General features: G+C 36.7%; 1 protein-coding gene across 9 annotated transcripts in view; it reads right to left on the bottom strand.

Annotated features, from left to right (window-relative positions):
* R3hdm2 (R3H domain containing 2) overlaps positions 1 to 14,052 on the bottom strand; it is a 123,978-nt gene extending 109,926 nt beyond the window's left edge. For 3 of the 9 annotated variants that reach the window (XM_078053278.1, XM_078053274.1, XM_013363059.4), the window contains exons 1-2: positions 13,932 to 14,052; positions 568 to 630 (exon numbers count right to left, since the gene is read on the bottom strand). The gene's annotated coding sequence lies outside the window, so the exon portion shown is untranslated. Of the gene's footprint in view, positions 1 to 567; positions 636 to 13,732; positions 13,834 to 13,931 lie in introns of those variants that run through there. The other 6 variants (XM_078053275.1, XM_013363060.4, XM_078053276.1 and 3 more) reach the window with 4 other exon arrangements.
* Positions 14,053 to 14,318: the final 266 nt, after the last annotated feature.

Raw genomic sequence — 14,318 nt, 5'->3', positions numbered from 1 at the left:
ATGTATTTATTTGTTCGTTTTTGGTACTGGGGATTGAACCCAGGTGTACTTTACCACATCCCCAACCCAGGCCCTCTTTATTTTTTATTTTGAGATAGCTTCTCACTAAGTTGTTTAGGGCCTTGCTGAGTTGCTATGGCTGGTCTCGACCCTACGATCCTGTTTCAGCCTCCTGAGTCACTGGCATTAATAGGTATTCACAAAAGCACCTGCTCTGTCTACTATTTTAAAGACTAACAAAAACTATGGTATACTCACTAGTGGGAAATTGTGGTACAGTCTATTAAAACCACTTTTTATTCATGATACTTATGGCCAATGAACAAATGACATAATCTAACCCAAATCACCAGCATCTCTCATTTCAACTGCAAAGACTTTATTTTTTAACTCAGCCAAATTCAATTTTGATGTCTTCCCTAAATTTCAATTTCTTCATCTATTAAATGGATATAATAATACTTACAACCCCACAGGGTTAAGTATGGATTAAATGAGAATGCAGGTACTGTACTTAATTTGTTGCCTGGCACATAGAAAGTCCTCTTAAATGTTACCTATTATTACCTGAATAAATGTTCAGCCTCCATGAGTCCAGTGCTGGAATGGCATCACATATAAGAAACAAGTCTAACCTCAAAAAAAAAAAAAAAAAAGTTAAAAGCAATTTTAAATTTTAATATACTGAGTACCCTCAAAGAAAATACATTCAAATCGAAATCTACAGCAGCACTGCTTAATATTTCTTTCACAATTCCTTTCACTTGTGTTTCTCATAAATATACACCTGCCCTGAATCCTCAATTCACAATTAAAATTAAAAAAAAAAAAGAAAAAGAAAAACAACTGTTCAATAGGCTCTTTCTCCTCTATTGATCTCCCTCTTCTTGTAAGCAGTTCTTGGCCTGCTTTCTAACATAAATTAGTAACCCAGTCTTCTTGGAATTCCTCAGCTGCTTTTTACCCATTATTTTTTATACAAGTCTAGAACTCAGCAAGATGATCTAGAATCTCTCTTAGTAGGTGAGAAATACAAGTGAGGCTAGAGATAGAACAAACACATAATTTAATATATCCTCACCTCATTTGCAGGATTCATTATTACTGCTATTACAAGACCCTAAAGGGTGGTTGGTGCTGAATCTACTTCAGGAGCCTAGAATGCTGAGAAGCCTTGAATGCTGTGTGTCACCACTAGAAACCTTAATGTACCCAAGCCAGTCTGAATTCCCACAAGCTCTTGAAACACCTGAGCCCTACTGTGTTCTTATGCCAAAGTGAGGAGAATCCTCAACACATTATTTGGTTTTACAACTCTATTTCACAAATATAACATCAACTAAATTCTACCCTCTTGATGTCTTACGAAGATTTCCATGAAGGTTGGGGTTGTGGCTCAGTGGCAGAGCACTTGCCAACATGAGGCACTGGGTTCAATCCTCAGCACCACATTAAAAAAATAAAGATATTGGTCCACCTAAAACTAATTTTTTTTAAAAAAAGATTCCCATGAAAAACACTTCTCCAATTCTTTATACATCCTGCACCTCAGGACATGTGGTTGGTTAAGATTGGTTAAGGTCATCAGGACATGTGGTTGGTTAAGGTTAAAAAGGGACAGCCAGGACACTGCCCTTCCACTTTTCACCACTAAACTTGGTCATAAAACACTACCCATATGGTGAATTTTTACCCATGAAATGCCTTGTTCTCCCCCAAGCCAAGAAATTACTAGTTCCCTTTCCTCACCAGCCCTCAAGTCATGCCAAAACACATGTGATTTTTAAGCAGACACAATGGGCTCACACTGAGAATCATGCCATACCAAGAGGTGACTCTCCAACTCAGAGAACCAGAAGCAACATAATTCAAAACACACACTAGTATTTAGTACTATAATGGCTATTTTACCCCATTGTAATTTTATCATAATTAAAAGTGGAACACTTTGGGGAAGAAGTTTAATTGCTTTCTGACCTCTATCCTCCATAACTCCCTAATAGCTTTCAGTTTTTTTAATAAAATTCAACAGCCTCATAAGGAACATAAGTGGTTCCTTCTGTCTTTAGCATCCTGCAAAGCATTCTCCCAGAAATACATGAGTTATCTTTTTTAAATGTAAATCAGATAATTGGGCTGGGATTGTGGCTCAGAGGTAGAGTACTCGCCTAGCACGTGCGAGGCCCTGGGTTTGATCCTCAGCACCACATAAAAATAAAAGATATTGTGTACAACTACAACTAAAAAAATAAATATTTTTTAAAAATGTAAATCAAATAATTAAGCATCCTCATTCAACTGGCTCTCATCCATGCAATAGACTATAGAGCCCTACAAAATCTGGCCTATTCTTGAACACACCAAACCAAATTCTCCCCATAGGTCTTTGTATTTGTTGTGGCCTATGCTCAAAATACTCTGCTTATTCAAAGAAATGGGATTTCTGCCTACCTTTCAATGAATAGTTATGTCACACAAAGAGGTCTTTCTTGACTACCTCAATTTGAAGAATCTGTTCCTCCTTTTTTCCTCTATATCACAACACCACATCTATTTTCTTCATAGGATTTATCATAATCATTATCTATCTTATTTATTTACTGGAAAACTGTCTATCTTCCCAGACAAAAATGTAAGCTCTTAGAGGGCAGAAATCTTATGCATTTTGTTCACATACATATCTGCAATGCCAAATACTGTGTAACACAAAATAAGCCTGAAATGATTTTCTAATTGTCTGATTCACTTACAAAGTTAACTACTTCCTCTGAGGTAAACCTGGGCTTTTTAAGGTATTTAAATCTTATTTGTACAGCCAATAAGATAACCAAGTTAATAACCCTGTGTTCTCTTCTTCATTGTAACGATATGACTTACAGTCTCAGAAATCTTCCTTTTACTGAAGGTAAAATTTACCCTCAGAAAATAACATGGCAATCCAGTCTCACAACAGTTCTACGGTTCTGAGGGGCCCAAATACAAACATCTCAAACAAAAGCAATTGCCAAAGATCTGACTATGACCACTGCAATGAGGAGTTCCTCATAGTTCAGAACAACTTAGGTTAAACTTATCCAAGATGGAAATGCCTATGAGAGAATCACTACTGCTAAGAGCTCTGTAAAGCACTCCAAATAATGCCTTGAAGAAAACATCAAAGGATGGAAAGATTCAGTTCAGTCATCTAACTAGTAGAACATTCTATAAAGCTTTAATAATGATCCTGTCACCAGAAAAGCAGATACTTTTTCATAGACTTCTAATCAGATGTATTTAGCGGACAATATCTATCCTTTATAATAAAATGCCACGGAGTTCCTATTCCTATCAAATTACCACCGGTTTGGGCAACAGATAAATCAGAAACTATAGGTAACAAATCCACTTATCTGGGACTCAAAGCAATTAATTAAACTTACTCAGAAAAGGACAACTGCCTCTAGTCACCTGAAGATAAGTTTCAAAGATTTGAACAAATGTGACATTTGGGTACACCAAAAAAGCTGTAATCTGAAAAACAGCCACATATCACTTTCAATGGTGTACCTATACTCACCCTCTATAATAAATTATTTTTAAAGTCAGCTGAATCTCAAAAAATGATTTTTAGTTTTCTCTAAAATAAGAAACTATGGCAGCTACCTTAATGAGAAGCCCAATAAACTTAGGGCAAGGGGCTCATTTTGTTGACATTGTCACCTCACCTAGAACTTATGCTGATTCACTCTGATAGGTTGACAGGTCACTGACATCTTGGCCTTTCCCAAGATTCTTGTTTATTTCACATTATTAAAAAAAAAAAAATCACTGTCTACTCTAGACAACTACAATCTAGATACCTCCTGCTATCAAGCCTTTCCCTCCCTGCCTTCATTGAGCATCTGGCCAGGGAGGGAGTTATTTCAGGTTCATCTTAGTAACTCTGAATAACTAATAAGCTATATAGCCTATAAAAGGACCAGAGTGGGCCGGACATGGTGGCACATGCCTGTAATCCCACTTAGAAGGCTGAGGCAGGAGGATTCAAGTTCAAAGCCAGCCTCAGTAGAGAGAGGCCCTAAGCAACTCAGTGAGACCCTGTCTCAAAACATAAAAAAGGGCTGGGATGTGGCTCAGTGTGGTTAAGCACCCTTGAGTTCAATACCTGGTTTAAAAAAAAAAAAAAGAAGAGGAAGAAGCAGAGTTCATTTCCCTATCCCTTGAATCAGGTCTGCCCTGCCCTTGTAACTTGCTCTGATCAACAGAGAGAGGCATAAATGACACCACAACTTCTGAAGCTAGACCTCAAGAGGCCTTGCAACTTCCACTCTCACCCTTTTGGAACATAGCCATCATGCAAAGAGGCCAAGTCACACTGCAAAAAACATCACAGCAACCGAGCTGTCAGCTCTAGGCCAGTGTTAGACATGTGAGTAAGGCTCCTTGGGTCCAACCAGTTGTCAATCTGTCAAATGACCAAAACCACTTATAAATAAACCCAGCCAATACCATATAGAATCAAGGCAGAGTGTGCCACATTAGCCCTGCCCAAACTGCCAAACCATTTATATCATAAGCAAATAAATAGTTTTAAGCCACTAAGTTTTGAGGTGGTTTGTTCCATGGCAGTAAATAACAGAAATACCCACAATCAGCTGAGATTAATTCAAAACATCACACTGAGCAACTGAAAATCAGCCTGTGTAGTCCCAAAATGTAAGGAAATTAGAATCTGTAAAGAGCAATATATAGGAGTACGCTCCAATGTTAAGATATATGCCAGGAAATTTCACCAAATTGATCAGATTTATCAATCTGCTCCCATGTGTATCCCATGAGCAAATACCCATAGAAGATATGTGCAAAGATACGCACTCATCAAAGAACTCATAATGAAAACTGATGGAGAATGTCTACCAAAGAATAAGACACCCAAATTTAAACAACGGGCAAAATAACTTAAATGGGCATTTCACACAAGAGGATACTTAAAGAGACCTATATGTATATGAAAAAATGATTCAACATCAAGTCATCAGGGAAATGCAAATTAAAAATACGAATAGCCACCACTAATCTCCAACAGATTAGCTAAACTTGAAAGAACTGATAATACTGAATGTAGTCAAAAGACATAGTATATCCAGAACTCTCATATCTTGCTGGCAAAATAATATAACTACTTTAGAAAACTGAGAATACTTAAGCTACACATACAAATAGCCTATGACCTAGCAACTCCACTCCTAGGCATATAATCAACAGAAGTGAGTATATATGTCTTACATGTATAAAAACTTTGCACAAGAATGTTCATAGGGGGCTAGGGTTGTGGTTCAAAGGTACAGCACTTGCCTAGAATATGGAAGGCACTGGGTTAGATCCCCAGCACCACATAAAAAATAAAATAAACAAATAAAAATAAAGGTATTGTGTCCATCTATAACTTAAAAAAAAGGGGGGGGAATATTTTTTAAAAGAAAGGAAGAAAGAATGTTCATAGGCCAGTGGCTCAGGAGGCTGAGGCAGGAGGATCACAAGTTCAAAGCCAACCTCAACAACTTAGTGAGGCCCTAAGCAACTCAAAGACATCCTGTTGAGTTAAAGGACTGGCTCAGTGGTTAAGTGCCCCATGGTTCATTAATCTTTGGTACACAAAAAAAAATACAATGTTCATAGTAGTATTACTCATAACAGTTCAAAACCAGAAACAATTCCCCAAGCACAGTGGTACACACCTGTAATCCCAGCGGCTCAGGAGACTAAGGCAAGAGGATCTCAAGTTCAAAGCTAGCCTCAGCAATTCAGCAAGGCCCTAAGCAATTCAGTGAAACCCTATTTCTAAATAAATACAAAAAGGGCTGGGATGAGGCTCAGTGGTTAAGTGCCCCTGGGTTCAATTCTTGGTACCAAAAAAAAAAAAAAAAAAACAACCTGGAAACAACTCAACAGAAAAAATATGATGGTAGTCAGACAATTGAGTATAACAGCAATGATAAAAGAATGAACCATTGTTATACCACTGCTACAATGTATATGTAAATACATACATTAATCTCAAAGGCAGTGTTGAACACAACACAGAAGAGTACATCGATGGGGAAAGAAAAGATGGTGAAATGAGATGGACATCATTACCCTAGGTACATGTGTGATTGCACAAATGGTGTGATCCTACTTCATATACCACCAGAAGTGAAAAACTGTGCTCCATTTGTGTACAGTGAATCGAAGAGCATTCTGTTGTCATATATAACTGTTAAGAATAAATAAATAAATATGTATATATAATTTTTTTAAAAGGAGTACATATAGTTCTATTAATATGAAATACTAATACAGGTAATACTAATTAAGGTAACAGATGTCAGAATAGTGGTTATCTTTTGGAAGTCATTTATGTGAAAGGGATTCTAGGGCATTACTGGTGTGTTTGATCAGATTTCCTTCCAGAGCAAACTGCCCAAACAAGATTATTTAAAGAGACAGCTTATAACTAACTTGGAAATTATAAGCAGTTGGAAGCAGTTGGTCATGTTCTTGCCTATTCAGCCTGCATGCAAGATGCTGCAAAGATGCATCATGCAAGATGCTACACTAAAGTTTTGCTTTAGAAAGGACATGCTCTGACCCCTGCACTTGTCTGTACAATCTGACCTTCTATGGCTACATGACCAAGTCAGTGTCTTAGTTTAGGACCTCATCCTGTTCCACTGGCCTCCTTATCATCAGAGATACTGTAACAAAAATATTCCTTAAAATAAATACATACATACAATGGTATCACTATCATACATAAATTTCCTTGAAATTCATACTTATCTACATAAAACCCTCCAATGATTCCCCACTGCCTATAGAAAAAAACAATGTACTCCATTCACAGGATGCTAAAGTCCTTTTGTGATTTGAACCCAGACTACCTTTTTTCTCTCATCATATGACTCTGAATTCCAGATACAACACATCACTTGTAGTTGACCTAGAAATCTCTAAGTGGTCTCACCTCTCTGGATACATTATACATCCTTTATAAAGAGCAGCAGTTCTCAAAGCGAGGTCTCAGGAGGTCTAAGAAGTCAAATTAGTTTCATAACAAGTGAAGATATTATTTTTCAAATTAATACTAAGATGTTATTTTGCCTTTTTCACACAGACAAAAGGAATGACAGGTGAAGCTACTAGTGCCTTCACATGATCAAGGCAGGAACATCAAACTCTACATTTGAAGTTTTTTAAAAAGTATAAATTTCACTTAAGAATATCCTGGATGAGGGCTGGGGATGGCTCAAGTGATAGTGCGCTCGCCTGGAATGCATGAGGCACTGGGTTCGATTCTCGGTACCACATAAAAATAAAAGATATTTTGTCCACCCAAAACTAAAAAATAAATAAAATTTTAAAAAAACAGAATATCCTGGATGAAGCAGTAAAACTAATTTTAGTCAACTCTCAATATCTTCAAGGAACTGATACCAGAATCATCTCTCCACCCCTTGCTTTATTCCCCCACCAACCAAACTCTACAGATGCTCAAGTCCATTATAAAAAATGGCATAGTATTTGCATATAATCTTCAAATATCTTTCCACATACTTTAAGTCATTTCTAGTTTATAATATCTAATGTAAATGCTATATCAATAATTATTATAAAGTACTTTTTAGGGAATAATGATAAGACAAAAAGTATGTACATATTCAGTAGAGCCACAATTTTTGTATTCAGAAGTACAGAACCAAGGGGCTAGAGCTGGGGCTGGGGCTCAATGAGAGAGTGCTTGTTTAGCATGCGTGAGGCACTGGGTTCGATCCTCAACACCACATAAAAATAAATAAATAAAATAAAGGTTTTTTTTTTTTAAAAAAAAAAAAAAGAAAGAAAGAAATGCAGAACCTACACATATGAAGGGCTCACTATATTAAATTTCCACATCTGAGTTCATGTCTTTTTAATAATCTACATAACAAAATGGTAAGTACAAAGCACTTCTGCTACAAACAAAAGTACAACTATCTCAAGGAAAAGCACTTCTGTAACTGAACTTCAAGCTGCCCTGGCTTTTCTCATTTAGCATTTTATTTGAATAAAGAATTTTGGCAAACTATGGTTATTCAGCCTTGTATATCTGCAGTATTTTTCACAAAAATGAAAGAAGTAAGCCTATTACTTCAAAGCAAACAATGTTATTTATTTGATACCATTCAAATGGAATTTGATAAAATTCATGCTCTTAAGTGAAAAATCAGAATTTTGAAAAACATGCATTTTGTTTTGTGAGCTTGTTAGCTTCTCAATACTCAGACTTCACTGGGTTAGTTACCTAGCACCACATATAAATAAATAAAATTATATCAACAACTAAAAAAAAAGAAAAAACATAGACATTCCTAAAGGTGGTACTCTTGATTAATGTGATTATATATTTTTTAAATAATGAAATAAATCAAACATTTGAAAGGTCTACATAACTCAGTGAACCAATATTTTCCAACTGATCAATTCATGTTTCCAAATCACACATAAGTAAAAGAGGGTAAAAGAACTATTCAAGCTGGGTGCAGTGGCACATGCCTGTAATCTCAGCAACTTGGGAGGCTGAGTCAGGAGGATCTCAAGTTCAAAGCCAGCCTCAGCAATGACGAGGCACTAAGCAACTCAGTGAGATCCTGTCTCCAAATATAATACAAAATAGGGTTGGAGATGTGGCTCAGTGGAGTACCTCTTGAGTTCAATACTTAGTACCAAAAAAAAAAAAACAACTATTCAATGTATAACATAGACAAATGGCTTTTTTTCCCCTTGTGGTACTGAGGATCAAACTCAGAACTTCACGCATGTTAGGCATGCAGTTTGCTACCACTGAGCTGTATCCCCAGACTCAAAAATGATTTTAATATTGTCAAGTACTGAAGTTCATTATATAGTTTCACATTCAACATTACAAGTAGCCTTTAAAAAACTACCATTTTTTTTACTTTGGCTGTAATATCAAAGAAAATAATCATCATCACCTGAAGAGAATATTTAAATATTTCTCCCATTTCCAATTACATATCCCTGAGGCTGGATTTTCTTCATATACTTCAACTAAAATGACACTCTGCAATAGACTGAACACAGATGCTGATATAAGAATCCGGCTGTCTTCTATTAATTCAGAGATTATAGAGATTTGCAGAAGTAAAACAATGTTCCTCCCACCTCATTAAATTTTTTGTTTCAGAAAAGCTTTTAATGGGGCTGGGGATATAGCTCAGTTGGCAGAATGCTTGCCTGGCATGCACAAGGCCCTGGGTTCAATCCCCAGGACCACAAAATCAAAAGCTTTTTATGGGAGGGGTGTAGCTCAGTGATAAAGTACTTGTCTAGTATGTGTGAGACCCTGAGTTCAATCCCCAAAACCACAAAAACAAAACAAAACAAAATTTAAATTGTTATAGGCATAAATGTTTATTATTATTATATTTATTTATTTATTTAAAGAGAGAGTGAGAGAGGGAGAGAGAGAGAGAATTTTAATATTTATTTTTCAGTTATCGGTGGACACAACATCTTTGTTTGTGTGTGGTGCTGAGGATCGAACCCGGGCCGTACGCACGCCGGGCGAGCGCGCTACCGCTTGAGCCACATCCCCAGCCCTATTATTATATTTAATTTTTAATCAATAAGTATTTAAATTATTTGTTTTTTAGTTTTAACTTCTAATAGAGTTAAATTTTTGGTACCAGGGATTAAACCCCAGGGATGCTTGATTATTGAGCCACACCCTCAGTTCTTTTAATTTTTCATTTTGAGACAAGGTCACACTAAGTTGCTTAGGGCCTCACTAAATTGCTGAATATGGCTTTGAAATTGCGATCCTCCTCCCTCAGCCTCCCAAGTAGCTGGGATTTGAGGCATGTGCCTGGCTAGAGTTCAAAATTAATAAATATAACCCACATAAGTAAATAGTTCCTTGGGGTCCATAATGGTTCTTAAAATAGTAAAGAGGTCGGACATAGACCAAAAAGTTTTAGAGCTGCTAATATAGAATTTCCCCTGCCCTACTTGTCTTTTAAGGCTCTACTCCAGAAAGACTTCCTTGATAGCTTACAGTCAATTAGTGTAATTATTTACTTATAGAGAAGAACAAAGACTACATTGTTTCATTGCCACTAAATTAATGGTGTGTTGAATGAACAAGGCTAAAATGCAATCCAATACTGAGTGTTTCACTGTAAATACATATACATTAAGTTGATATTTCACACTAGTTATTCTGTATTTGTCCATGATGCTTAAACCTAGCCTCCCCAGCCACTGGAATTACAGGCTTGTGCCACCATGCCCTGCTTTCACTACTTTTGAATGTCTGAAATTTTCCATAATAAAAAGTTGGGTAGCCAACTTAGTTGAGCCTATAGGCACATGTCACCACACCTGTAGTATTCAAAACCTAAAGCAGGAGAGGATCACTTTTGCCCAGGGGTTCAGGACCAGCCTGGGCAAAATAGCAAGACCCTGTTTCTATTGGGAAAAAAAAGAAAAATTTGTAAAAAAGAAAAGTACATGGGCTGGGGTTGTAGTTCAGTGATAGAGCCCTTGCCTAGCATGTGTAAGGCACTAGGTTCAATCTTTAGCACCACATAAAATAAATATGGGGCTGGGGATGTGGCTCAAGCAGTAGTGCACTCGCCTGGCATGCGTGCAGCCTGGGTTCAATCCTCAGCACCACATACAAACAAAGATGTTGTGTCTGCCGAAAACTAAAAAATAAATATTAAAAAATTCTTTCTCTCTCTTTTTAATAAATAAATAAATAAATAAATAAACAAATAAAAGGTATTTTGTCTAACCAAAAAAAGAAAGAAAAGTACAACCTGGTGACACATCCTTTTAATCCCAACTACTCAGAGGCTGAAACAGGAAGATCCCAAGTTCAAGGCCAGCCTCAGCAATTTAGTCAGACCCTGCCTTATAAAATTTAAAAGAAAGACTGGGGATGTAGCTCAGTGGTAGAGAACTTGCCTAGCATGTGAGAACCCCCAGTACCACAAAAAAGAAAAAAAAGAGAGAAAGAAAAAAAAAGGAAAGGAAAGAAAAATGCATGTATGAAATATGATAGCTGAAATGTTGTTTATTACTCTATTTTCAAAGCCCAAATCAAGCCAGTGCAGTAGAGTACACCTGTAATCCTAGCAACCTAGACGGGTGAGGCAAGAGGATCTAAAGTTCAAAGCCAGCCTCAGCAATTCAGCGAGGCCCTAAGCAATATAGTGAGAACCTGTCTCAAAATAAAAAACAATAAAAAGGGCTGGGAAAGTGGCTCAGTATTTAAGCACCCCTAGGATTAATCCCTAGTACCACCCCCCCCCAAAAAAAAGGCCCAGTTCTTTTCCTACCTCTTCCATGAAACCTTTCTATATTGATTTATCTCTTCTATTCTTATGCATTTATTTGTACTACACAATTGTCTTCAATTGTCCACATCACAGGATCTAATCCATTATATCTTTCTTATCCACATTTTTAAAATATTTTTTTAGTTGTCAATGGACTTTTATTTTAATTATTTATATATGGTGTTGATCAAACCCAGTGCCTCACACATGTTAGGCAAGCAGTGTGCCACTGAGTTACAGCTCCAGCCCCCTCTTATCCACATTTTGGTACATTATAGTTGTACATATTGATGGGATTTGTTGTTACATATTCGTACATGCACACCATACAACAATATAATTTAACCAGTATCACTCCCCAGTACTTCTCCTCTCCCTCCTCATCTCCCACCCCTTGGTCTCTTTCTTCTACTGATCTCCCTTTGATTTTTAGATCTACCCCCACCTTTTTTCCTTTTTCCCCACAAGCTAATCCATTATATCTTATTAATTGATCATGTTTTATCTCCACATGACTAGTCTTTAATACACACAAAATCCAACCACCCCAGAATAATGCCTATCCTCCAAAGATTCATTTTTAAGAATTTTTATGAACCTGGAACCTGTGGAAAAATCCAATATTCTTTCTTGTCACCCCAAGGGTCACTCTAATGTTAAAATTAGAAGTTTGGTTTATTTGTGGTGAGGGGTGCTGGGGACTGAATACAGGGCTTTGCACATGCACTGAGATATACCCCAGCCCTAAAATTAAGTGTTACTCTAGAAAACCATATAATACTGTCCTCTTGAAATTTTGCCAGGGTCAATTTTTGACACCAAAATGCTAAGGTAGGATGAGGATGTAGCTCAGTGGCAGAGCACTTGCTTGTAGAAGCTAGAGGCCCTGGGTTCAATCCCCACTACAAGAGGGGGAGGGCATGACAGGGAAAAGAGAAAGGAGAGAGGAAGAAATTTGTTAGTTAACTGATTAAGTAACGATTAAGTACAATGAAGTTATTTTATAAAAACTTCAGCTGCAATACAAAGGGAAAGCACTTACTCAAAGGAAAATTTGGAAAACCCAGGAAACAAAGAACCCGATACTTAGAGATAGGTAGTATCTATTTCTAATTAGAGATAGACCACCACTCCAGTGGTAAAAAACAAGTCAACTGGAGGAGAAAAAGAAACTGGAGGGGCTGGGGTTGTGGCTCAGCGGTAGAGCGCTTGCCTAGCATGTCTAAGGCTCTGGGTTCGATCCTCAGCATCACATATAAATAAATAAGCAAAATAAAGGTATTGTGTACAACTACAACTAAAAAATAATTTAAAAAACAAAAAAGAAGCTGGAGTATTGCACGATTTAGAGTTGATTCATAACCTCTTTATTCCTATTTATTCAGATGTTGTAGTACAGGGGATTGAACCCAGGGGTGCTCTACCACTGAGCTATATCCCCAGTTCTTTCTTCTTCAATTTTTATTTTGAGAGGTCTCACTTAATTGCTTATGGTAGCCTTGAACTTGCAATTCTACTGCCTCAGCCTCCCAAGTCACTGAAATTTCAGGTGTGTGCAATGGCATACAGCCCCTTTATCCCTTTTCTTTTCTTTTTTTCACTAAGTACTATGCTAGGCATGGTGGTACACATTTGTAATCCCAGCTGCCCAGGAGGCTTAAGCCAGCCTCAGCAATTTAGTGAGACCCTGTCTCTAAATAAAATATAAAAGAGTGCTGGGGATGTGGCTCAGTGGTTAAGTGACCCTGAGTTCAGTTCCCAGAACCACCCCTGCCACACAAACACAAAAACAATGTTTCCCCTCTCCAATTACAAAAGAAACATATGTTCTCATATTCTCATATGGAAATTAAAAAAAAAAGAAAGAAAAAGAAAACATCCCATAACCTCCTTCATAATATTTTATTAGTAAATCCCCTGAGCTGCCAAGTACAGCAAATTTATAATTCCATTTGTATAAATCAAGATTCACAATAACTGTTTCATTTTTATGAATTATTCTTGTCAGTTTTTAATAAATTTGTGTTTTTGTCCAAACTTCATGCTATAGTAATGAAAAATACTACTTTTCCAATTGCCAAATCAGGTACTAAACACATCATATTCATCGTATATAAAATATTATTCTATTTTTAACTTACATTTAGTTTGAATTAGCTACTCAAAGTAACTACTCTTTTATCTGCCATTTCTTGTGCTGAGGTCCTACCCAACTATATCAACAGTTCTTCACACTCCATGTACAAAAAAATATACATGGAATAATTAAGTTTCTTGCCAAAATATCCTATATAAACTCTAGTCTGAATTCACAACAACAATTCCAACATCATCATAAAATTCCCATAGCAATCAAGTATGATGCTCACCTGATTATTAGCCCAGATGTATTGCCTCATCCATCCAGGGTAAAGTATTAAGAATAGTATTTATCAAATGTAACTTGGAGAGACACTGGGAAAAGGTAGTGGATAACATGCAGGACTTTAAATATATGGACAGAACATATTAACACCTCTTCACCTTCTTTACAAACCATAAAATTCCCATAGCAATCAAGATGCTCACCTGATTACTAGCTGAGATGTATTGCCTCATCCATCCAAGGTAAAGTATTAAGAATAGTATTTATCAAATGTAACTTGGAGAGACACTGGGAAAAGGTAGTGGATAGCCTCTAGCAATTCACCTGGGAGGGAAAAAAAAAATTATCTCTTTAACCACTCTGAATCCAGCTCTAACAATCTTTCCGCAATACAGTAATCAATCAAAAGTCTCACAATAGTTCTGCTATTTCACTGGACTCTATTTGTTTATTTGTCTGTTTAAGTATCAGAAATCGAACCTGGGGCACTTAACAACTGAGCCACATTCCCAGACCCCCTCTATTCTTTTTAGTTATACATGATAGCATGTATCTTGACATATTATATGTATATGGAATATAATTTCTCA

This window comes from Ictidomys tridecemlineatus, chromosome 6, assembly GCF_052094955.1.
Source record: "Ictidomys tridecemlineatus isolate mIctTri1 chromosome 6, mIctTri1.hap1, whole genome shotgun sequence".
Classification (NCBI taxonomy): domain Eukaryota; kingdom Metazoa; phylum Chordata; class Mammalia; order Rodentia; family Sciuridae; genus Ictidomys; species Ictidomys tridecemlineatus.
The sequence above is the reverse complement of the archived record's forward strand: the minus strand, read 5'-3'. Positions and strand labels throughout refer to the sequence as shown.